This window comes from Arachis stenosperma, chromosome 9, assembly GCF_014773155.1.
Source record: "Arachis stenosperma cultivar V10309 chromosome 9, arast.V10309.gnm1.PFL2, whole genome shotgun sequence".
Lineage (NCBI taxonomy): Eukaryota > Viridiplantae > Streptophyta > Magnoliopsida > Fabales > Fabaceae > Arachis > Arachis stenosperma.
In genome coordinates this window covers 72,187,605-72,212,385 of record NC_080385.1, presented here as the reverse complement: position 1 = coordinate 72,212,385, position 24,781 = coordinate 72,187,605, and the positions used below count along the sequence as shown (strand labels likewise).

At 41.8% G+C, this 24,781-nt stretch overlaps 1 non-coding gene across 1 annotated transcript; it reads left to right on the top strand.

Moving 5' to 3' along the window:
• Positions 1-11,299: 11,299 nt before the first annotated feature.
• LOC130953278 (small nucleolar RNA R71) lies at positions 11,300-11,403 on the top strand. Its single transcript, XR_009075448.1, has one exon. It is a non-coding gene; the product is annotated as a small nucleolar RNA R71 (small nucleolar RNA).
• The last annotated feature ends 13,378 nt before the right edge of the window (positions 11,404-24,781 follow it).

Here is a 24,781-nt window from a genome sequence, read left to right as displayed (position 1 = left end):
TTGGGGTTATGAACGAGGTTTTTTCTTGATCGGGTCCGTACATCGGGATTTGATTGTATCCCGAGTATGCATCCATGAAGGGGAGGTATCTGTAGCCCGAAGCTGCATCGACTAAGGCGTCGATGTTTGGTAGTGGATATGGGTCTTTGGGACAGGCTTTGTTGAGATCTGTGTAGTCGACGCACATCCTCCATTTTCCATTGGGCTTTTTTACCAGAACCACGTTTGCTAGCCATAGGGGGTATTTTGCCTCCCTAATGAACCCTGCATCTAGTAGTGCCTGTACTTGTTCCTCTATTGCCTGTATGCGTTCGGGCCCGAGTTTCCTGCGTCTTTGTTGGACAGGTCGGGATCCCGGGTACACCGATAGCTTATGGCACATGAGGTCGGGACTTATGCCTGGCATGTCGGAGGTTTTCCAGGCGAAGAGGTCGGAATTCTCTCTTAAGAGGTTTGTGAGCTCCTCCTTTAGGCCTGCTTCGAGGTTTGCCCCTATGTTTGTTATTTTTTCGGGTGTGTTCCCGATTTGGATCTTTTCGGTTTCCCCTTCTGGTTGTGGCCGAAGATCTTCTCGGGTTTGAACTCGCCCGAGTTCTATTGTGTTGACCTCTTTCCCTTTTAGGCTCAGACTTTCGTTGTAGCATCGCCGGGCTAGTTTTTGGTCGCCTTTTAGGGTAGCGATTCCCTTTGCGGTAGGGAACTTCATGCAGAGGTGTGGGGTCGAGACTATAGCTGCTAGTCTGTTTAGGGTTGGTCGTCCGATGAGGGCATTGTATGCTGAAGTGACGTCGACTACAATGTAGTCGATGTTTACTGTTTTGGTTTGCTCGCCCTTTCCAAAGGTAGTGTGTAACGAGATGTATCCCAAGGGACGGATCGGGGTATCTCCTAGTCCAAACAGGTCGGTGGGGTAGGCTTTCAGCTCTTTTTCTTCAAGTCCGAGCTTGTCGAAGGCCGCTTTGAATAGGATATCTGCTGAGCTTCCTTGATCGATCAGGGTTCGATGTAAGTTGGCATTGGCTAGGATGATGGTGATCACCATAGGATCGTCGTGCCCGGGTATTATTCCAAGAGCGTCTTTTCGGGTAAACGAGATAGTAGGTAACTCGGGCAAGGGACCGTCTTCTCGGACATGGTAGACTTCTTTGAGGTGTCTTTTTCGTGAGGATCTGGATGTTCCTCCGCCTGCGAAACCTCCATTTATCATGTGTATGTGCCTTTCAGGGGTTCGTGGGGTTTGTTCGTCCCGATCTTCGTTATCTCCTCTCCTTCTCTTCCTGGTCTCTTCTCCTTTCTCTGCTATGTATCTGTCGAGTTTTCCTTCTCTGGCTAACTTTTCTATAACATTTTTTAGGTCGTGGCAGTCGTTAGTAGGATGGCCGTAGAGTCTGTGATATTCGCAGTACTCGGACCGATCTCTTCCTGCCCTTTTATGCTTCAGAGGCCTGGGTGGTGGGATCTTTTCGGTGTGGCACACTTCTCTGTAGACATCCACCAGAGAAACTCGGAGGGGGGTGTAGCTGTGGTACTTCCGTGGCCTGTCCGAGCTGGGTTCTTCTTTCTTTTTCTGTTCCCGATCTCGATCTCGGAATGAGTGGGTTGACTCCTTCCTGGAAGAGTCTCTTAGCTGGGAGGTTTCCTCCATGTTGATATATTTTTCTGCCCGCTCTTGCACCTCGTATAAGGAGGTTGGGTATCGTTTGGATAGGGATTGGCTAAACGGTCCTTCTTTTAGGCCGTTTGCTAGTCCCATGATGGCTGCTTCAGTGGGCAAGTGTTGTATGTCCAGGCAGGCTTTGTTGAATCGCTCCATGTATTCTCGGAGGGTTTCTTGGTTGCCTTGTTTGATCCCGAGTAGACTGGGGGCATGTTTTGCCTTGTCCCTTTGAATAGAGAACCTTGTTAAGAATTTTTTGGTCAGGTCCTCAAAGCTGGAGATTGACCCTGGTGGTAGGTTGTCGAACCACTTCATGGCTGACTTGGTGAGAGTGGTGGGGAAGGCTTTGCACCGAATTGCGTCGGAGGCGTCGACGAGGTACATTCTGCTTCTAAAGTTGCTGAGGTGGTGACTTGGATCGGTGGTGCCGTCGTAGAGGTCCATATCTGGTGGTTTGAAGTTTCGCGGTACTTTCTCCTTCATGATCTCTTGTGTGAAGGGGTCATGATTGTTTTCGGGGGTGGTGCCGCGTTCCGTCCGGTCTTTCAGGTTGGCCTCTATTCTCCGCAGTTTTTCTTCTAATTCTCTGCGCTTGCGAGCCTCCCTTCTCAGATCTTGTTCAGTTTCCTTCTGCTTTTTTATGTTCTCTTCGAGTTGTTTCAGCCGGTTTTGTTGTGCCCGAACTGTTTCCAGAATCTCCGAACTCTTTTCTTTTTCGGGATTTTGTGGATCTTTGTCTGGGGGTGATGTCTATGGGCGATTCTGTTTGTTTCCCCCTGAGTGCGTGGTGATAGAGGGCTGTCCGGCCGTTCTCCGGTGTCAACTTCCTCTTCTTGTTCTGACGTAGCGTGGTTATTGTTGGGAGGGTCGTCCGCCATGCAAAGGGATGACTTCCAGGGTCCCCGGCAACGGCGCCAATGTTCCGAGGGTTACCTGAAACGTGTAGCTCGGTCGTTCAGGCAAGGTCCGAGGTAGGGGTCTGTGACCCGAGCTTGGTGTGCTGAACGGCGGGGGGATGTACCTGCAATGACACTCCGATGCTTAAGTTAGCATGGGTCCAAGCAGATATCGAGTAGAATTAGAGTATGAGTTATACCTGGGTGCTCCAGTGTATTTATAGTAGTTGGTCGTGATCATCCCTGGATAAGATATTCTTATCTTATCTTATCTTTTGGGAGTTTTATCTTTATCTCTGTGGAACCGCCTTTCCTAGGCCTTTTCGGCCTTTAGGTTTTGGGCTTCGCTCCTTTTGATGGGCCTTTTCCTTTGTTGGTCCGAGGTCCGACCTCAGGCGTGGGCCTTTGGGACGAGGTCGGACCTTCTGTGGATTAGCCGAGTTAGGAGAGCTCGGTCAGGGTATGAACAGTTTACATGAGTAAGTAATTGATGCATAAATCTACTTCCGGGGACCACTTGGTGTATGTTTGGGCTGAGCTTGATCTATCCACGAGCTGAGGCTTTTCTTGGAGTTGAACTCCAAGTTATGACGTGTTTTGGGCGTTCAACTCCGGATCATGACGTTTTTCTGGCGTTTAACTCCAGACAGCAGCATGTACTTGGCGTTCATCGCCAAGTTACGTCGTCAATTTCCAAATAAAGTATGGACTATTATATATTGCTGGAAAGCTCTGGATGTCTACTTTCCAACGCCGTTGAGAGCGCGCCATTTTGAGTGCAGGGAGGTCAGATTCCAACAGCATCAGCAGTCCTTTTGTCAGCCTTTTTCAGAGTTTTGCTCAAATCCCTCAATTTCAGCCAGAATTTACCTGAAATCACAGAAAAACACACAAACTCATAGTAAAGTCCAGAAATGTGAATTTAACATAAAAACTAGTGAAAACATCCTTAAAAGTAGCTTGAACTTACTAAAAACTACCTAAAAACAATGCCAAAAAGCGTATAAATTATCCGCTCATCAAGTGTATTGGAGGATATTTGGGGGGAGCCTCCGCATCTGGATACTAATAAATTTCAGGGGGACCCATCTTTGGTCCGAAAAGTGTTGGGTATTGACTGACGTGTTATTTTATTCTATTTTACCCCTGTGATCAATGAATTTTGTTTGTTGATTCTGTCTTTTCTGTTTTTCAGAAATGTCAAAAAATAATGACTCCATGAAGGCTTTGAAAAAAGCCAGGAAGGCAGCCACTGCACAAAACATATCGGTCAAAGTGGCTGGGGAGGGATCTTCTCAAACCACCATGAAACCGCCCGTACCGAGTTCCCCTGGGCCGAGGAGGGTGATCCCTACTCCTCGGGTTCGTCTAGTAGATCCTCCACAAACTTCTACTACTGCTTCTGGTGCTCCTTCCTCGAAAAAGCAGAAAACAACAAAGCCCTTTAACTTGGATGCCCCGGATTTTGATGCTGTCGAGTTTGTCAACCAGCAAATTGCCCCTTACGGTGTGCTTTCTATGGATGACGTGTCCCTTCTTCAGCACCTAGATTTCATCACCAAAAATAGTGTGAAGATGGCACATATGGGTGCGGCTATTTTCCGAATTGCTCTGGGTATCCCGATTCATGCTACGAAATCCTTCATGGAAGAGGCTAAATCGGAGTTTGATCGGATCAAGGGTCTGAAGGAGGAGTTGGAGGTGAAGTTGGCGAAGGTAGAAAAGGAATTGGAGGGTGAGAAGGCTAGCTCTATCACCTTTGCGGCTTCCTTGAAGTTGGCTGAGGACATGGCATTGAAGCACAAGGATAGCTATGTCTCAGCTTATAGGGAGTTGGTGCATCTCCGAGATGACTTGGAAACTTCTCGGGTTGATTATGCCGAGCTCCAGGGTCACCTTGTAGGCAGTGTGACTGCCGCCTATGAGAACCTGAGGGAGCAGGTCTGGATTATTGCCCCTGATGCCGATTTGACTCTCTTTAGTCTTGATAACGTAGTAAAGGATGGCAAGATTGTCCCGGATGATCCTGATGATGACGTTGAGTGGTGGACGAAATTGTGATCACATGTTCTTTTGTACTTGTATGATTTTACTCTTAGGGCACTGTTTATTTTCACAACTCCGTTCAACTAACCAGCAAGTGTACTGGGTCATCCAAGTAATAAACCTTACGTGAGTAAGGGTCGAATCCACAGAGATTGTTGGTATGAAGCAAGCTATGGTCACCTTGTAAATCTCAGTTAGGCAGATTAAACATTATTTATGGGTTTTCGAAAATTAATAAAAAGAAATAATAAAAGGGATAGAATACTTATGTAGATTCATTGGCATAGGAATTTCGGTTAAGTATATGAAGATGCTGTATGGCTCAGGGACGCCTGCTTTCCCACTGCTTCTACTCAATCCTTCTTACTCCTTTCCATGGCAAGCTTTGTATAGGGGTTCACCATCAGCGGTGGCTACTTTCAATCCTCTCGGGAAAATATCCTATGCGGCTGTCACTCGCACAGCTAATCATCTGGAGGCATCACCCATGGTTGATGGCTACATCCCATCCTCGCAGTGAAAACTAATGCTCACGCACTCTGTCACAGTACGGCTAATCACCGGTTGGTTCCCGCTCCTACTGGAATAGAATCCCTTGATTCTTTTGCGTCTGTCACTAACGCCCAGCAGGTTGCAAGTTTGAAGCACGTCACAGTCATTCATTACCGGAATCCTACTCGGAATACCACAGACAAGGTGAGACTTTCCGGATTCCCAGGATCCTACTCGGAATACCACAGACAAGGTGAGACTTTCCGGATCCTCATAAATGCCGCCATCTATCTAGCTTATACCACGAAGATTCTGTTGGGGAATCTAAGAGATACACATTCAAGCTCTGTTGCATGTAGAACGGAAGTGGTTGTCAATCACGCGCGTTCATAAGTGAGAATGATAATGAGGGTTATCTAACTCATCACATTCATCATGTTCTTGGGTACGAATGAATATCTTGGAATAAGAATAAGAGAGATTTGAATAAAAGAAAATAGAACTTCATTAATACTTGAGGTACAGCAGAGCTCCACACCCTTAATCTATGGTGTGCAGAAACTCCACCGTTGAAAATACATAAGTGAAAGAGGTTCAGGCATGGCCGAATGGCCAGCCCCCTAAACGTGATCAATAGCCTCTTAGGATGAAGAATAAAACAAAACTGAGACCAAAGATTACTAATACATTAGTAAATCATCCTATTTATAATAAACTAGCTCCTAGGGTTTACATGAGTAAGTAATTGATGCATAAATCCACTTCCGGGGCCCACTTGGTGTATGCTTGGGCTGAGCTTGATCAATACACGAGCTAAGGCTTCTCTTGGAGTTAAACTTTGAGTTATGACGTGTTTTGGGCGTTCAACTCCGGATCGTGACGTTTTTCTGGCGTTTAACTCCAGACAGCAGCATGAACTTGGCGTTCAACGCCAAGTTACGTCGTCATTCTTCGAATAAAGTATGGACTATTATATATTGCTGGAACGCTCTGGATGTCTACTTTCCAACGCCGTTGAGAGCGCGCCAATTGGAGTTCTGTAGCTCCAGAAAATCCATTTCGAGTGCAGGGAGGTCAGATTCCAACAGCATCAGCAGTCCTTTTGTCAGCCTTTTTCAGAGTTTTGCTCAAATCCCTCAATTTCAGTCAGAATTTACCTGAAATCACAGAAAAACACACAAACTCATAGTAAAGTCCAGAAATGTGAATTTAACATAAAAACTAAGGAAAACATCCCTAAAAGTAGCTTGAACTTGTTAAAAACTACCTAAAAACAATGCCAAAAAGCGTATAAATTATCCGCTCATCACAACACCAAACTTAAATTGTTGCTTGTCCCCAAGCAACTGAAAATCAAATAGGATAAAAAGAAGAGAATATACTATAAATTCAGAAATATCAATGAATATTAATTATAATTAAATGAGCGGGACTTGTAGCTTTTTGCTTCTGAACAGTTTTGGCATCTCACTTTTTCCTTTGAAATTCAGAGTGATTGGCATCTCTAGGAACTTAGAATTTCGGATAGTGTTGATGACTTTCTTAGTTAAGCATGTTGATTCTTGAACACAGCTACTTATGAGTCTTGGCCGTGGCCCTAAGCACTTTGTTTTCCAGTATTACCACCGGATATATAAATGCCACAGACACATAACTGGGTGAACCTTTTCAGATTGTGACTTAGCTTTGCTAAAGTCCCCAGTTAGTGGTGTCCAGAGCTCTTAAGCACACTCTTTTGCCTTGGATCACGACTTTAACCACTCAGTCTCAAGCTTTTCACTTGGACCTTCATGACACAAGCACATGGTTAAGGACAGCTTGGTTTAGCCGCTTAGGCCTGGATTTTATTTCCTTGGGCCCTCCTATCCATTGATGCTCAAAGCCTTGGATCCTTTTTACCCTTGCCTTTTGGTTTTAAGGGCTATTGGCTTTTTCTACTGTTCCTTTTTTTTTTTCACTGCTTTTTCTTGCTTCAAGAATCAATTTCATGAATTTTTCAGATCATCAATAACATTTCTCTTTGTTCATCATTCTTTCAAGAGCCAACAATTTTTAACACTCATAAACAACAATATCAAAAGACATATGCACTGTTCAATCATTCATTCAGAAAACAACAAGCATTGTCACCACATCAATATAATTAAACTAAATTCAATAATAATTTCGAAAATTATGTACTTCTTGTTCTTTTGAATTAAAACATTTTTCTTTTAAGAGAGGTGAAGGATTAATGGAATTTATTTATAGCTTTAAGGCATGGTTACACACTAATGATCATGAAATAAAGACACAAAACATAGATAAACATAATAATTAAAAACCGAAAACAAAAAGAAATGAAGAATAAGGAATGAATCCACCTTTAGTGGCGTCTTCTTCTTGAAGGACCAATGATGTTCTTCAACTCTTCTATGTCCCTTCCTTGCCTTTGTTGCTCCTCCCTCATTGCTCTTTGATCTTCTCTTATTTCTTGGAGAATGATGGAGTGTTCATGATGTTCCACCCTTAGTTGTTCAACATTATGGCTCAAATCTTCTAAGGAGGTGTTGAGTTGCTCCCAATAGTTGTTGGGAGGAAAGTGCATTCCTTGAGGCATTTGTTGATGATGAACTTCCTCATGTTCTTCTTGAGGACCGTGAGGAACTTCTCTTGATTGCTCCATCCTTTTCTTGGTGATGGGCTTGTCTTCTTCAATGGAGACATCTCCATCTATGATAACTCCAGCTGAGTAACATAGATGGCAAATAAGGTGAGGGAAGGCTAGCCGTGCCATGTGTGAAGGCTTGTCAGCTATTTTGTAGAGTTCATTGGAGATGACTTCATGAACTTCCACTTCCTCTCCAATCATGATGCTATGAATCATGATGGCCCGATCCACAGTAACTTCAGATCGGTTGCTTGTAGGGATAATGGATCTTTGGATGAACTCCAACCATCCTCTAGCTACAGGCTTGAGGTCCAGTCTTCTTAGTTGGACTGGCTTGCCTTTGGAGTCTATTCTCCATTGGGCGCCTTCCACACAAATGTCCCTAAGGACTTGGTCTAACCTTTGATTAAAGTTGACCCTTCTTGTGTAGGGGCGTTCATCACCTTGCATCATGGGTAAGTGAAACGCCAACCTCACATTTTCCGGACTAAAATCCAAGTATTTCCCCCTAACCATTGTGAGATAATTCTTTGGGCTTGGGTTCATACCTTGGTCATGGTTCCTAGTGATCCATGCATTGGCATAGAACTCTTGAACCATTAATATTCCGACTTGTTGCATGGGGTTGGTTATGACTTCCCACCTTCTTCTTTGGATCTCATGTCGGATTTCTGGATACTCATTCTTTTTGAGCTTGAAAGGGACCTCAGGGATCACCTTCTTCTTTGCCACAACATCATAGAAGTGGTCTTGATGGCTCTTGGAAATGAATCTTTCCATCTCCCATGACTCGGATGTGGAAGCTTTTGCTTTCCCTTTCCCTTTTCTTGAGGAAACTCCGGCCTTAGGTGCCATTGGTAATGGAAAAACAAAAAAAGCTTATGCTTTTACCACACCAAACTTAAAATTTGCTCGTCCTCGAGCAAGAAAGAAAAGAAAAGTATAAGAAGAAGAAGAGAATATGGTAGAGAGGGGGAAAGGTAGGTTCGGCTATGTGGGAGAAGAATGGGTTATTGTTGTGTGAAAATGAAGAAGAATGGAAGTGTATTTATAGGGAGAGGGAGGGTGGGAGTTCGGCCATTTTGGGTGGGAATGGGTGGGAAATTGAATTTGAATTTTATGAGGGTAGGTGGGGTTTATGGGGAAGAGGAGGTTGATGTGAATGGTGAATGGGTTACTTGGGAAGAGGAGTTGAGGTGATTGGTGATGGGTGTTGGGAAGGGTGACATGGAGAATGAGATTTGGATTAGGAGAGTGTGATTAGGATTAAAAGAAATGTGGTAGGTGGGGATCCTGTGGGGTCCACAGATCCTGAGGTGAGGATCCTGTGGGGTCCACAGATCCTGAGGTGAAAACAAATACCATTCCTTCACCATATAGGCATGTAACATGCCTTCATGCAACATTCTGGCGTTCAAACGCCCATTGATGCACGTTCTGGGCGTTCAACGCCCATGTAATGCATGTTTCTGGCGTTGAACGCCAGTTTCATGCTTGTTTTGGGCGTTCAACGCCAGTTTGTCCTCTCTGTGCACCATCCTGGCGTTTAACGCCAGGTTGTTGCTTGTTTTGGGCGTTCAACGCCAGAATGGTGCTCTGTTCTGGCGTTGAACGCCAGACAGATGCATCTTACTGGCGTTGAACGCCAGTCTGCGCTACCTCCAGGGTGAAAATTTTTTTTCTTCTGTTTTTGACTCTGTTTTTAATTTTTTTGATTTTTTTCGTGACTCCTCATGATCATATACCTAATAAAACACAAAAATAACAAAGAAACAAAATAAAATAAAATTAGATAAATAAAATTGGGTTGCCTCCCAACAAGCGCTTCTTTAATGTCAATAGCTTGACAGTGGCTCTCATGGAGCCACAAAGTGATCAGGTCAATGTTGTGGAGTCCCAACACCAAACTTAGAGTTTGGATATGGGGTTTGAACACCAAACTTAGAGTTTGGTTGTGGCCTCACAACACCAAACTTAGAGTTTGACTGTGTGGGCTCTTCTTGACTCTGAACTGAGAGAAGCTCTTCATGCTTACTCTCTTTCGTCACAGAGGGATGGCCATGTGCTTGAAACACAAGGTAGTCCCCATTCAATTGAAGGACTAACTCACCTCTGTTGACATCCATCACAGCTCCTGCTATGGCTAGGAAAGGTCTTCCTAGGATGATGCATTCATCATCTTCCTTCCTAGTGTCTAGGATTATGAAATCAGTAGGGATGTAAAGGCCTTCAACCTTTACTAGCACGTCCTCTACTATTCCATAAGCTTGTCTCAATGACTTGTCTGCCAGTTGTAATGAGAACAAGGCAGGTTGTACCTCAATGATCCCCAGCTTCTCCATTACAGAGAGTGGCATAAGATTTATCCCTGACTCAAGATCACATAGAGCTTTTTCAAAGCTCATGGTCCCAATGGTGCAAGGTATTAAGAACTTGCCAGGATCTTGTTTCTTTTGAGGTAGAGTTCTCTGAATCCAAGTGTCTAGCTCACTAATGAGCAAGGGAGGTTCACTTTCCCAAGTCTCATTACCAAACAGCTTGGCATTCAGTTTCATGATAGCTCCTAAGTATTGGGCAACTTGCTCTCCAGTCACATCTTCATTCTCTTCAGAGGATGAATATTCTTCAGAGCTCATGAATGGCAGAAGGAGATTCAAAGGAATCTCTATGGTCTCTAGATGAGCCTCAGATTCCTCAGGATCCTCAATAGGAAACTCCTTCTTGCTTGATGGACGTCCCAGGAGGTCTTCCTCACTAGGATTTTCGTCCTCCTCCTCCTTTGTGCATTCGGCCATATTGACTATGTCAATGGCCTTGCACTCTCCCTTTGGATTTTCTTCTGTATTGCTTGGGAGAATACTGGGAGGAGTTTCAATAACTTTCTTACTCAGCTGGCCCACTTGTGCTTCCAAATTTCTAATGGAGGATCTTGTTTCATTCATGAAACTGAAAGTGGCTTTTGACAGATCAGAGACTATATTGGCTAAGTTAGAATTGTTTTGTTCAGAGTTCTCTGTCTGTTGCTGAGAAGATGATGGATATGGCTTACTATTGTTCAGCCTAGTACGTCCACCATTGTTAAAACCTTGTTGAGGTTTTTGTTGATCCTTCCAAGAGAAATTTGGATGATTTCTCCATGATGAGTTATAGGTGTTTCCATAAGGTTCACCCATGTAATTAACCTCTGCCATGGCAGGGTTCTCAGGATCATAAGCTTCTTCAGAAGCTGCCTCTCTAGTACTGTTGGATGCATGTTGCAATCCATTCAGATTCTGAGAGATCATATTGACCTGTTGAGTCAACACTTTGTTCTGAGCCAATATGGCATTCAGAGCATCAATTTCAAGAACTCCTTTCTTCTGAGGTACCCCATTGTTCACGGAATTCCTCTCAGAAGTATACATGAACTGGTTGTTTGCAACCATGTCAATGAGTTCTTGAGCCTCTCCAGGCGTTTTCTTCAGGTGAATAGATCCACCTGCAGAATGATCCAATGACATTTTCGAAAATTCAGAGAGACCATAATAGAATATATCTAATATGGTCCATTCTGAAAACATGTCAGATGGACATCTTTTGGTCAGCTGCTTGTATCTTTCCCAAGCTTCATAGAGGGATTCACCATCTTTTTGTTTGAAGGTTTGAACATCCACTCTCAACTTGCTCAGCTTTTGAGGAGGAAAGAATTTATCCAAGAATGCAGTGACAAGCTTATCCCATGAGTCCAGGCTGTCCTTGGGTTGTGAATCCAACCATACTCTAGCTCTGTCTCTTACAGCAAAAGGGAAAAGCATGAGTCTGTAGACTTCAGGATCAACTCCATTTGTCTTTACAGTCTCACAGATCTGTAAGAACTCAGTTAAAAACTGATAGGGATCTTCAGATGGAAGTCCATAAAACTTGCAGTTTTGTTGCATTAAAGCAACTAGTTGAGGCTTAAGCTCAAAGTTGTTGGCTCCAATGGCAGGAATGGAGATGCTTCTTCCATCAAACTTGGACGTTGGCTTTGTGAAGTCACCAAGCATTCTCCTTTCATTATTATTATTATTTTCGTCTGCCATCTCTTTCTCTTGTTCGAAAATTTCTAGAAGGTTTCTTCTGGATTGTTGCAATTTAGCTTCTCTTAATTTTCTCTTCAGAGTTCTTTCAGGTTCTGGATCAATTTCAACAAGAGTGCCTTTATCCTTGTTCCTGCTCATATGAAAGAGAAGAAAACAAGAAAAGAAGAGGAATCCTCTATGTCACAGTATAGAGATTCCTTTATGTTAGTAGAAAAAGAAAGGGAAAGAAGAATGAAGAATGGATTCGGATTTTTGGATGAGGAGAGGTGAAGAGAAGTGTTAGTAATTAAATAATTAAATAGAAGAAGAAAAGAGAAGGGAGAATTCGAAAAAAATTTTGAAAAAGAGTTAGTAATTTTCGAAAATTAAAGATAAATGTAATTAAAACATGAAACAATTAATTAATTAAAAAGAATTTTTGAAAAAGAGAGAGATATTTTCGAAAATAGAAGAGGGAGAAGTAGTTAGGTGGTTTTGAAAAAGATAAGAAACAAACAAGAAGTTAGTTAGTTGATTGAAAAAGATTTGAAATCAAATTTGAAAAAGATAAGAAGATAATAAGTTAGATAAGATATTTTGAAATCAAATTTTGAAAAAGATAAAATTTTTGAAAAAGATCAAATAAAAGATAAAAAAGATTTAATTCAAAAATTTTGAAATTATTTACTTCACTAACAAGAAACTACAAGATAAGATTCTAGAACTTAAAGATTGAACCTTTCTTAACAAGAAAGTAACAAACTTCAAATTTTTGAACCAATCACATTAATTATTAGTGAATTTTCGAAAATTAGATATAAAAGATAAGAAAAAGATTTTGAAAATATTTTGAAAAAGATTTTTGAAATTTTTCAAAAATTATAAAAAAAATGAAAAAGATATGATTTTTGAAAAAGATTTTGAAAAGATAAGATTTTTAAAAATGAAATTTTGACTTGACTTGTAAGAAACAACTAATTTTAAAAATTTTTGACCAAGTCAACCCAAAATTTCAAAAATTTGGAGGAAAATAAGGAAAAGATATTTTCTGATTTTTGAATTTTTAATTATGAGAGAGAAAAACAACAAAATGCTCAATGCATGAAATTTTTAGATCGAAACAATGAATGCATGCAAGAACACTATGAATGTCAAGATGAACACCAAGAACACTTTGAAGATCATGATGAACATCAAGAACATAATTTTGAAAAATTTTTGATGCAAAGAAAACATGCAAGACACCAAACTTAGAAATCTTTAATGCATGGAAAATATGGATGCAAAAATGCACATGAAAAACAACAAACAACACAAAACAAGAAATCATCAAGATCAAACAAGAGGACTTATCAAGAACAACTTGAAGATCATGAAGAACACTATGAATGTATGGGATTTTCGAAAAAAATGCAAGAAAAATTTTAAAAGCATGCAATTGACACCAAACTTAAAAATTGACTCAAGACTCAAACAAGAAACACAAAATATTTTTGATTTTTATGATTTTCTAATTTTTTTGGATTTTTATTAATTTTTTCGAAAATAATGTGAAGAAAAACGAAAATTAAAAAGAAAAATTTTGAAAAAGATTTTTGAAAAGAGAATTACCTAATCTGAGCAACAAGATGAACCGTCAGTTGTCCATACTCGAACAATCCCCGGCAACGGCGCCAAAAACTTGGTGGACGAAATTGTGATCACATGTTCTTTTGTACTTGTATGATTTTACTCTTAGGGCACTGTTTATTTTCACAACTCCGTTCAACTAACCAGCAAGTGTACTGGGTCGTCCAAGTAATAAACCTTACGTGAGTAAGGGTCGAATCCACAGAGATTGTTGGTATGAAGCAAGCTATGGTCACCTTGTAAATCTCAGTTAGGCAGATTAAACATTATTTATGGGTTTTCGAAAATTAATAAAAAGAAATAATAAAAGGGATAGAATACTTATGTAGATTCATTGGCATAGGAATTTCGGTTAAGTATATGAAGATGCTGTATGGCTCAGGGACGCCTGCTTTCCCACTGCTTCTACTCAATCCTTCTTACTCCTTTCCATGGCAAGCTTTGTATAGGGGTTCACCATCAGCGGTGGCTACTTTCAATCCTCTCGGGAAAATATCCTATGCGGCTGTCACTCGCACAGCTAATCATCTGGAGGCATCACCCATGGTTGATGGCTACATCCCATCCTCGCAGTGAAAACTAATGCTCACGCACTCTGTCACAGTACGGCTAATCACCGGTTGGTTCCCGCTCCTACTGGAATAGAATCCCTTGATTCTTTTGCGTCTGTCACTAACGCCCAGCAGGTTGCAAGTTTGAAGCACGTCACAGTCATTCATTACCGGAATCCTACTCGGAATACCACAGACAAGGTGAGACTTTCCGGATCCTCATAAATGCCGCCATCTATCTAGCTTATACCACGAAGATTCTGTTGGGGAATCTAAGAGATACACATTCAAGCTCTGTTGCATGTAGAACGGAAGTGGTTGTCAATCACGCGCGTTCATAAGTGAGAATGATAATGAGGGTTATCTAACTCATCACATTCATCATGTTCTTGGGTACGAATGAATATCTTGGAATAAGAATAAGAGAGATTTGAATAAAAGAAAATAGAACTTCATTAATACTTGAGGTACAGCAGAGCTCCACACCCTTAATCTATGGTGTGCAGAAACTCCACCGTTGAAAATACATAAGTGAAAGAGGTTCAGGCATGGTCGAATGGCCAGCCCCCTAAACGTGATCAATAGCCTCTTAGGATGAAGAATAAAACAAAACTGAGACCAAAGATTACTAATACATTAGTAAATCATCCTATTTATAATAAACTAGCTCCTAGGGTTTACATGAGTAAGTAATTGATGCATAAATCCACTTTCGGGGCCCACTTGGTGTATGCTTGAGCTGAGCTTGATCAATACACGAGCTAAGGCTTCTCTTGGAGTTGAACTTTGAGTTATGACGTGTTTTGGGCGTTCAACTCCGGATCATGACGTTTTTCTGGCGTTTAACTCCAGACAGCAGCATGAACTTGGCGTTCAACGCCAAGTTACGTCGTCATTCTTCGAATAAAGTATGAACTATTATATATTGCTGGAAAGCTCTGGATGTCTACTTTCCAACGCCGTTGAGAGCGCGCCAATTGGAGTTCTGTAGCTCCAGAAAATCCATTTCGAGTGCAGGGAGGTCAGATTCCAACAGCATCAGCAGTCCTTTTGTCAGCCTTTTTCAGAGTTTTGCTCAAATCCCTCAATTTCAGTCAGAATTTACCTGAAATCACAGAAAAACACACAAACTCATAGTAAAGTCCAGAAATGTGAATTTAACATAAAAACTAAGGAAAACATCCCTAAAAGTAGCTTGAACTTGTTAAAAACTACCTAAAAACAATGCCAAAAAGCGTATAAATTATCCGCTCATCATTGAGCCTCTTCCTGCGCCTTCTCTTAAAGCTTCTGCTATGCCGGTCTGTTCAGCTCCCTCGACCGTAGTTGAGCCAGATTCTGATTGTCAGATCTTGAGTCGAGGCGGCGGGACGGTGGATGCGGTTCCTCTCCAGACTCGTCTTCCTTCACCTCATGTTGATACCACTAGTGAGGGACCTCCGAATTCTCTTTAATTATCTTTGGTATATTTTGGCATAGCCCGGCCTGTGGGCTTTTGAAATTTTTATTTTGTAAAGCATGCTTCTGACTTTGGTACTTCTCTAGTTGCTTCGCTTGAGCAACATTATTTTCGTTTAAACAAAATAGTCTCTGAACTCTTGGGCTTGACTCTGATGGCTTCTTGAGTTTGTTCATTACTACGACTTGTGTTTGGATTGGACCTTCTTTTGCTTTATGTTTGTAGCCCGACTTCTGTTAAGTCTGAATCCACCTTGTGTGTTGGTCTTCTTTCTTTGTCCCGAAGTTATCTTTAGCAATCCATTTCGGTTGGACCTTTGGTGAGGTCTCTATTAGGATTTGCTTTTTGAGGTTTTCGGGTGGCCATCATGTCGAGCTTTTTACGAGCTTTTTGAGGTCTCTTTCAGGGATTACTTTATAACTCTTTGTCATTTGTTCCGACTTCTTTATGTCAGGTTCTTCTGAATTATTTCTGTAGCTTTATCTTTCTGAGCCGACTTTGTCACGTCGGGCCCTGTCGAGTTACTTGATAATCCTCTTTTTTTGACCTTGTTTTAGGTCTCTTTCAGGGATTATCTTTTGTAACTTTATCTTTCCGGGCCGACTTTGTCACGTCGGGCCCTGTCGAGTTACTTGATAATCCTCTTTTTTGGACCTTGTTTTAGGTCTCTTTCAGGGATTATCTTTTGCAACTTTATCTTTCCGGGCCGACTTTGTCACGCCGGGCCCTGTCGAGTTACTTGATAATCCTCTTTTTTGGACCTTGTTTTAGGTCTCTTTCAGGGATTATCTTTCGTAACTTTTTGTAGGAGTCCGACTTCGCCATGTCGGGCTCTTCGAAGTTATAGTAATCCTCTTTTATAGGGCTAGCCAGGCCTCTTTCCAGGGCTTTACTTATAACTTGGGTTGTTGTAGCTGGTCTGACTCTTTGTGCCGGCCAGTCTTTAAGTTATTTTATAGCAATCCATTTTATTAGGTCCTCTTCAGGTCCTTTCTATGGATCACTTTCTATAACTTCTTACATTATTCTGTTTTCATCTTTGCCAATTTTGTAGAATTTGGGTTTTTAGCCCTCATTTTTATTGTGATCGCGCAGTGAATTCGATTTTTACTTTTTGTCGATCTGTAGCTTTACAATCGGGCGATGAATATTTTTAGAATAATACGACTTGAGCGTTTGTAGAGAATCTGAACAAATTTTATTAAAAGAGAATGCAAATATACATGAGGAGTTAACTTCCTAAGGAGTTAACTTCCTAAGTCGGGTGATTAGTAGGTCTTGGCGGGGCGCCGCGTTAAAAAACCTTTTTAGGAAAAAGAGTGTGCCTTGTCCAAGATCTTTTATCATCCATAGCTATAGTACCTTCTTAGGTTGTAGGCGTGCCATGATCTAGGAAGCTCTCGCCCGTCGAGTTCGGAAAGTTTATAGTAGCCCTTTCCCAATACTTCTATGACTTGGAAGGGTCCTTTCCAGTTTGCTGCCAGCTTTCCTTCTCCAGGTCGAGTTCTTCCTATGTCGTTTCGGATTAGGATAAGGTCGTTTTCAACAAAGGCACGCTGTATTACTTTTCGGTTGTATCTGGAGGCCATTCGTCTTTTCAGCGCCTCTTCCCTTATCCGAGCTTTCTCTCGGATTTCCGGAAGTAAGTCGAGCTCTTCCCTTTAAAGTTGGGAATTGACTTTTTTGCTAAAATGGATTACTCTGGGTGATCCTTCTTCGACCTCCACTGGGATTATTGCCTCCATTCTGTAAGCTAATCAGAAGCGTGACTCCTTTGTTGTGGAATGTGGAGTCTTTCGGTACGCCCATAGGACTTGTGGGAGCTCCTTAGCCCAGGCTCCCTTTGCATCCTGTAATCTCCGTTTTATCCCTGCTAATATAACTTTGTTAGCAGCTTCGGCTTGTCCATTGGCTTGGGGGTGCTCAACAGAGGTGAATTTTTGTTTTATATTCAGGTCGGCCGCTAGTTTTCTAAAGCCTGCGTCTGTAAACTGGGTACCATTGTCTGTAGTGATGGAGTATGGAACTCTGAACCTTGTGACGATGTTTTTATACAGGAATTTCCGACTTCTTTGAGCTGTGGCATTAGCTAGGGGTTCTGCCTCGATCCATTTTGTGAAGTAGTCTATTCCTACTATGAGGAATTTGACTTGTCTTGATCCTTGAGGAAAAGGTCCTAGGAGATCGAGTCCCCATTTTGCGAATGGCCAAGGTGAGGTTACGCTGATGAGTTCCTCTGGCGGAGCGGTGTAGAAGTTGGCATGCTTTTGACATGGCGAACATGTCCTTACGAATTCTATGGCTTCTTTTTGTAGGGTTGGCCAATAGAATCCTGCCCGTAGTACTTTTTTGGTGAGTGCTTGCACTCCGAGGTGATTGCCATAAATGCTACTGTGTACTTCTTCTAGGATATCTTTAGTGTTGGAAGTCGGCACGCATTTTAGCAATGGTGTTGAAATCCCTCTTTTGTTTAAAGTATTATTTATGATGGTATAGTATTGTGCTTCCCGTTTTAACCTCTTTGCCTCTTTCTCATCTGTAGGGTGGGCCTCTGTTGTGAGGTAATTAATTATGGGAGTCATCCATCCCTGATCGCGACCTGTTATGGCTAGGACCTTTTCTTCTTCTGAGATTGATGGCTTCTGTAGAATTTCTTGGATAAGGCTTCTATTGTTGCCTCCTGGTTTGGTGCTGGCTAGTTTTGAGAGTGCATCGGCCCGTGCATTCTGTTCTCAGGATATGTGTCGAATCTCATACTCTCTGAGTTGTCCGAGCTGTTTCCTGGTTTTGTCCAAGTACTTTTTCATAGTGGGATCTTTGGCTTGGTAGCTTCCTGTTATTTGTGAAGTGACTACTTGTGAGTCGCTGAAGTTGATAAGTTTTTGAGCTCCAACCTCCCTAGCCAGTTTCAAACCAACTAATAGTGCCTCATATTCCGCTTGATTGTTTGAGGCAGGAAACCCGAATTTGAGGGAGAGTTTGATTTGGGTCCCCTGGTCGCTTTCAATTATTACGCCTGCGCCACTTCCCGTTTTATTCGAGGAGCCATCCACATATTGATTCCATTCTGCGGGGACTTCCGGTGTGTCCGTAAATTTTGCAATGAAGTCGGCCAAATATTGAGACTTGATGGCCGTCCGAGTTTCGTATTGAAGGTCGAATTCAGACAGCTCGACTGCCCATTGCATGATTCTGCCTGCCAAGTCTGTTTTCTGTAAGATTCCTTTTATGGGCTGGTTAGTCCGAACTATAATGGTGTGAGACTGGAAATATGGGTGAAGTCATCGAGATGTTATTATGAGAGCGTAAGCGAACTTTTCTATTTTCTGGTAGTTCTGCTCGAACCCTTGTAACGCTTTGCTGATAAAGTATACGGGTTGTTGCCCACTGTTGTCTTCTTGGACCAGTGCTGAGGCTATTGCCCGATTTCCCACCGCGAGGTACAAGATGAGTGGTTATCTTCCCGTGGCCGATTTAATATAGGTGGCTATCCCAGAAATTTTTTGAAGTCTTGGAAGGCTTGCTCGCATTCAACTGTCCATTCAAACTCCTTTCCCTTCCTTAGAGTGGCGTAGAAGGGGAGAGATCTTATTGTTGATCCCGCCAGGAATTTGGACAAGGCTGCTAACCGCTCATTAAGTTGTTGTACCTCTTTGATACAAGTCGGGCTTTTCATGTCGAGTACGGCCCTGCACTTGTCCGGGTTTGCCTCGATTCCTCTCTGTGTGATCATAAAACCCAAGAATTTACCAGCTTCTTCTGCGAAGGTACATTTCGTGGGATTGAGTCGCATGCCGTGTCGTCTTACGGTGTTGAATACTTGTGTCAGGTCGGATAATAACATCTCTTCGTTTTGCATTTTCACTAGCATGTCATCTACGTAGACCTCCATGATCTTTCCGATGTGATCCAAAAAAACTTTGTTCATTAATCTTTGGTAAGTGGCTCCCGCATTTTTGAGACCGAAGGGCATAACAATGTAGCAGTAATTTGCCTTTGGGGTTAAGAAAGAGGTTTTTTCTTGGTCGGGTGGGTACATTGGGATTTGGTTATATCCCGAGTATGCGTCCATAAAGGAGAGGTATTTGTGTCCGGAGGAGGCATCTACCAGTGTGTTGATGTTTGGGAGCGGATAAGGATCTTTCGGGCAAGCTTTGTTGAGATCGATATAGTCGGTGCACATTCTCCACTTCCCATTTGAGTTTTTTACCAAAACGACATTAGCAAGCCATAGCGGGTATTTGACTTCTCTTATGAAGCTTGCCTCCAGTAGAGCTCGTACCTGTTCTTCCACTGCTTGAGAGCGTTCTGGTCCTAGCTTTCTGCGCCTTTGTTGTATCGGCCGAGATCCTGGATAGACTGCCAGCCTGTGGCACATTAGTTTGGGATCTATGCCTGGCATGTCTGCGGCCTTCCACGTAAAAAGGTCGGCGTTGTCGCGTAGGAACTGTATGAGTGATTCTTTTATGTCCCCTTTTAGGAGTGTGCCGATGTTGGTTGTTTGGTCCGGGGTGTTCCTGATCTAGATTTTCTCTATTTCTCCTTCAGGTTGTGGGCGGAGCTCCTCCCGCCTCCGAACTCCACCGAGCTCGATTGTGTGGAATTCTTCTCCTCTGCCTTTGAGGTTTAGACTTTCGTTGTAACAGCGGCGCACCATCTTCTGATCTGCCTTTACTGCGGCTATTCCTTCTGCGGTTGGGAACTTCATGCATAGATGCGGAGTCGAGACTATTGCGCCGAGTTGATTTAACGTTGCCCAACCTATTAAGGCATTGTAGGCTGAGCTTACGTCAACGATGATGTAATCTATTTTGAGTGTTCTTGACTGACTTCCCTTTCCAAAAGTTGTGTGGAGCGGGATGTATCCCATTGGTTGAACCGGGGTATCTCCTAACCCGAACAGGCTGTCTGGATATGCTCTGAGTTCTTTTTCTTCCAAGCCGAGTTTGTCGAAAGCGGTTTTGAATAAGATATCGGTAGAGCTCCCCTGGTTTTGAATAAGTTATTTTTAGTAATCCATTTTATTTGGACCTTGCTAGGTCTCTTTTTTTATGGATTACTTTTTATAACTTCTTTGTAGCTTTGCCAGGCCAACTTCGTCATGTCGGTCCCTTCTAAGTTATTTTTAGTAATCCATTTTATTTGGACCTTTGTCAACTCTCTTTTATGGATTACTTCTTATAATTTTGTAGTTTTAAATCAGCTTGGGCCAACTTCTTCATGTCGGTCCCTTTGGAAGTTATTTCTAGTAATCCACTTTTTAGGACTGGCCAAACTTCTTTTTAGGGATTACTTTTTATAAGTTTTTGTCGCTTTGATCTGGTCTGACTTCTTTTACGTTAGTCCATTCTAAGTTATTTCTAGTAGTCCATTTTTTGTTTCAGACCTCGTCAGGCCTCGATTCATGGATCGCTTTTTATAACTTCTTGTATTATTCTGTTTTTATCGCTTTTCATCATGCCGATTTTGTAGAGTTTGATCCTCGCTTGGCCGATCTTTGATGAATTTGGTTTTCATTCTTGTGGACCACGTCTGGCGTTGAATTTGGTTTTCACTTTCACCGATCTGTAGATTAATAATCGGGCGATGAATTTTTGCGTTTTCAGATTAATGCGTCTTGATAAAGAGATTTCATAGAAAATCTGAAAAACTTTATTCAATGTAGAAAATATGCGAATATATACATGTGGGTGCTTCATCAAGTTTTATGGCACCGTTGCCGGGGATTGACTTAAATTTGACAGTGATTAAATTGATTGGAGCGCTAGATTAAGCAATTTAAATTCCTTGTTATTTTAATTTCTTTTATTTAGCATTTTTTCATTTTATTTTGAGCTCTATTTCCTTCTTCTTTGATTATTTTATTTAGTGTCCATATTTTCACTCTTCTAACTGTTCGAACAATTGCACCACTAACACTAACAACTACTCTAACAAAAGTAATTTCTTCATCCATTTTCTTTCTTGCTTTTTGCCTTGATTGGTTGTATGACAGGTAGGAGAAGCGGGGCTTCAACTTCCTTTGATTCTGAACCTGAGAGGACCTTTCTTAGATTTAGGAGGGAAGCAAGAGGGAAGAGAGTCATTGGTATTGAGGAAGAGGAAAAGTATTTTGAAACGAACATGGAGGAGAATATGGAGAATCACCATGAGGAAGAAGTTCATAACCATGCCAGAGGAGGCCCAGTCAATCATGATGGGCAAGAAAGGAGAGTCTTAGGCTCCTACATCAACCCAAACCCAGAAAATTGTGGCAGTAGCATCCTAAGCCAACAATTCATGCCAATAATTTTGAGCTGAAGCCTCAGCTCATCACACTTGCTCAGAATAATTGCTCATATGGAGGAAGTGCCCAAGAAGACCCTAATCAACATCTTAGCACATTCTTGAGGATATGTGATATTGTAAAATCCAACGTGGTTCACCCTAACATAAATAAACTACTCTTGTTCCCTTTCTCACTCAGAGATAAGGAAGCAAAGTGGTTGGAATCATTCTCCAAGGATAGCCTAACTACATGGGAGGAGGTCGTGAACAGATTCCTTGCAAGATTTTACCCTCCACAAAGAATCAACAGGCTGAGAGCTGAGGTGTAAACTTTCAGACAACAAGATGGAGAAACACTCTATGAGGCCTGGGAGAGATTCAAAGATCTGATAAGAAGATGCCCACCAGAAATGTTCAATGAGTGGGTTGGTGCACGAAATTGTGATCATCAATGGCGCCATCAACATGGTACGCTCATTGCAATCTCAACTCTCTATCACAACTCCGCACAACTAACCAGCAAGTGCACTGGGTCATCCAAGTAATAAACCTTACGCGAGTAAGGGTCGATCCCACGGAGATTGTTGGTATGAAGCAAGCTATGGTCACCTTGCAAATCTTAGTCAGGCAGACTCAAATGGGTATAGATGATGAATGAATAAAACATAAAGATAAAGATAGAGATACTTATGTATATCATTGGTGAGAGCTTCAGATAAGCGTATGAAGATGCTGTCCCTTCCGTCTCTCTGCTTTCCTACTGTCTTCATCCAATCCTTCTTACTCCTTTCCATGGCAAGCTTATGCAAGGGTTTCACCGTTGTCAGTGGCTACCTCCCATCCTCTCAGTGGAAATGTTCAACGCACCCTGTCACGGCACGGCTATCCATCTGTCGGTTCTCGATCAGGCCGGAATAGAATCCATTGATTCTTTTGCGTCTATCACTAACGCCCTGCCTTCAGGAGTTTGAAGCACGTCACAGTCATTCAATCAATGAATCCTACTCAGAATACCACAGACAAGGTTAGACCTTCCGGACTTCTCTTGAATGCCGCCATCAGTTCTTGCCTATACCACGAAGACTCTGATCTCACGGAATGGCTGGCTCGTTTGTCAGGCGAGCGCTCGGTTGTCAGGCGATCAACCATGCATCGTGTTATCAGGAATCCAAGAGATAAACATTAGAACCTCGTTTGCTTGTAGAACAAGAGTGGTTGTCAGTCACTTTGTTCATAAGTGAGAATGATGATGAGTGTCACATAATCATCACATTCATCAAGTTCTTGAGTGCGAATGAATATCTTAGAATAAGAACAAGCGGAATTGAATAGAAGAACAATAGTAATTGCATTAATACTCGAGGTACAGCAGAGCTCCACACCTTAATCTAGGGTGTGTAGAAACTCCACCGTTGAAAATACATAAGAACAAGGTCTAGGCATGGCCGAATGGCCAGCCTCCCAAAGTGATCAAAAGATCTAAAGATCAAAAGATTCCAAAGATCAGAAGATTCAAATACAATAGCAAAAGGTCCTATATATAGAGAACTAGTAGCCTAGGGTGTACAGAGATGAGTAAATGACATAAAAATCCACTTCCGGGCCCACTTGGTGTGTGCTTGGGCTGAGCAATGAAGCATTTTCGTGTAGAGACTCTTCTTGGAGTTAAACTCCAGCTTTTATGCCAGTTTGGGCGTTTAACTCCCATTTAGGTGCCAGTTCCGGCGTTTAACGCTGGGAAATCTGAAGGTGACTTTGAACGCCGGTTTGGGCCATCAAATCTTGGGCAAAGTATAAACTATCATATATTGCTGGAAAGCCCAGGATGTCTACTTTCCAACGCCGTTGAGAGCGCGCCAATTGGGCTTCTATAGCTCCAGAAAATCCACTTCGAGTGCAGGGAGGTCAGAATCCAACTGCATCTGCAGTCCTTTTCAGTCTCTGGATTAGATTTTTGCTCAGGTCCCTCAATTTCAGCCATAAAATACCTGAAATCACAGAAAAACACACAAACTCATAGTAAAGTCCAGAAAAGTGAATTTTAACTAAAAACTAATAAAAATATACTAAAAACTCAACTCAAACTACTAAAAACATACTAAAAACAATGCCAAAAAGCGTACAAATTATCCGCTCATCACAACACCAAACTTAAATTGTTGCTTGTCCCCAAGCAACTAAAAATCAAATAAGATAAAAAGAAGAGAATATGCAATGAATTCCAAAAACATCTATGAAGATCAGTATTAATTAGATGAGCGGGGCTTTTAGCTTTTTGCCTCTGAACAGTTTTGGCATCTCACTTTATCCTTTGAAACTCAGAATGATTGGCTTCTTTAGGAACTCAGAATCCAGATAGTGTTATTGATTCTCTTAGTTAAGTATGATGATTCTTGAACACAGCTACTTTATGAGTCTTGGCCGTGGCCCAAAGCACTCTGTCTTCCAGTATTACCACCGGATACATACATGCGACAGACACATAATTGGGTAAACCTTTTCAGATTGTGACTTAGCTTTGCTATAGTCCCGAATTAGAGGTGTCCAGGGTTCTTAAGCACAGTCTTTTTGCCTTGGATCACAACTTTATTTCTTTCTTTTTCTTTCTTTTTCTCTTCCTCTCTTTTTTTTCGCTTTTTCTTCTTTCCCTTTTTTTTTGTATTCACTGCTTTTTCTTGCTTCAAGAATCATTTTTATGATTTTTCAGATCCTCAGTAACATGTCTCCTTTTTCATCATTCTTTCAAGAGCCAATATTCATGAATCACAAATTCAAAAGATATATGCACTGTTTAAGCATACATTCAGAAAACAAAAGTGTTGCCACCACATCAAAATAATCAATCTGTTATAAAATTCAAAATTCATGCAGTTTTTCTCTTTTTCAATTAAGAACATTGTTTATTTAAGAAAGGTGATGGATTCATAGGACATTCATAACTTTAAGGCATAGACACTAAGACACTAATGATCATAAGACACAAAACATGGACAAACATAAAGCATAAATTTTCGAAAAACAAGAAAATAAAGAACAAAGAGATTAAAGAACGGGTCCACCTTAGTGATGGCGGCTTGTTCTTCCTTTTGAAGGT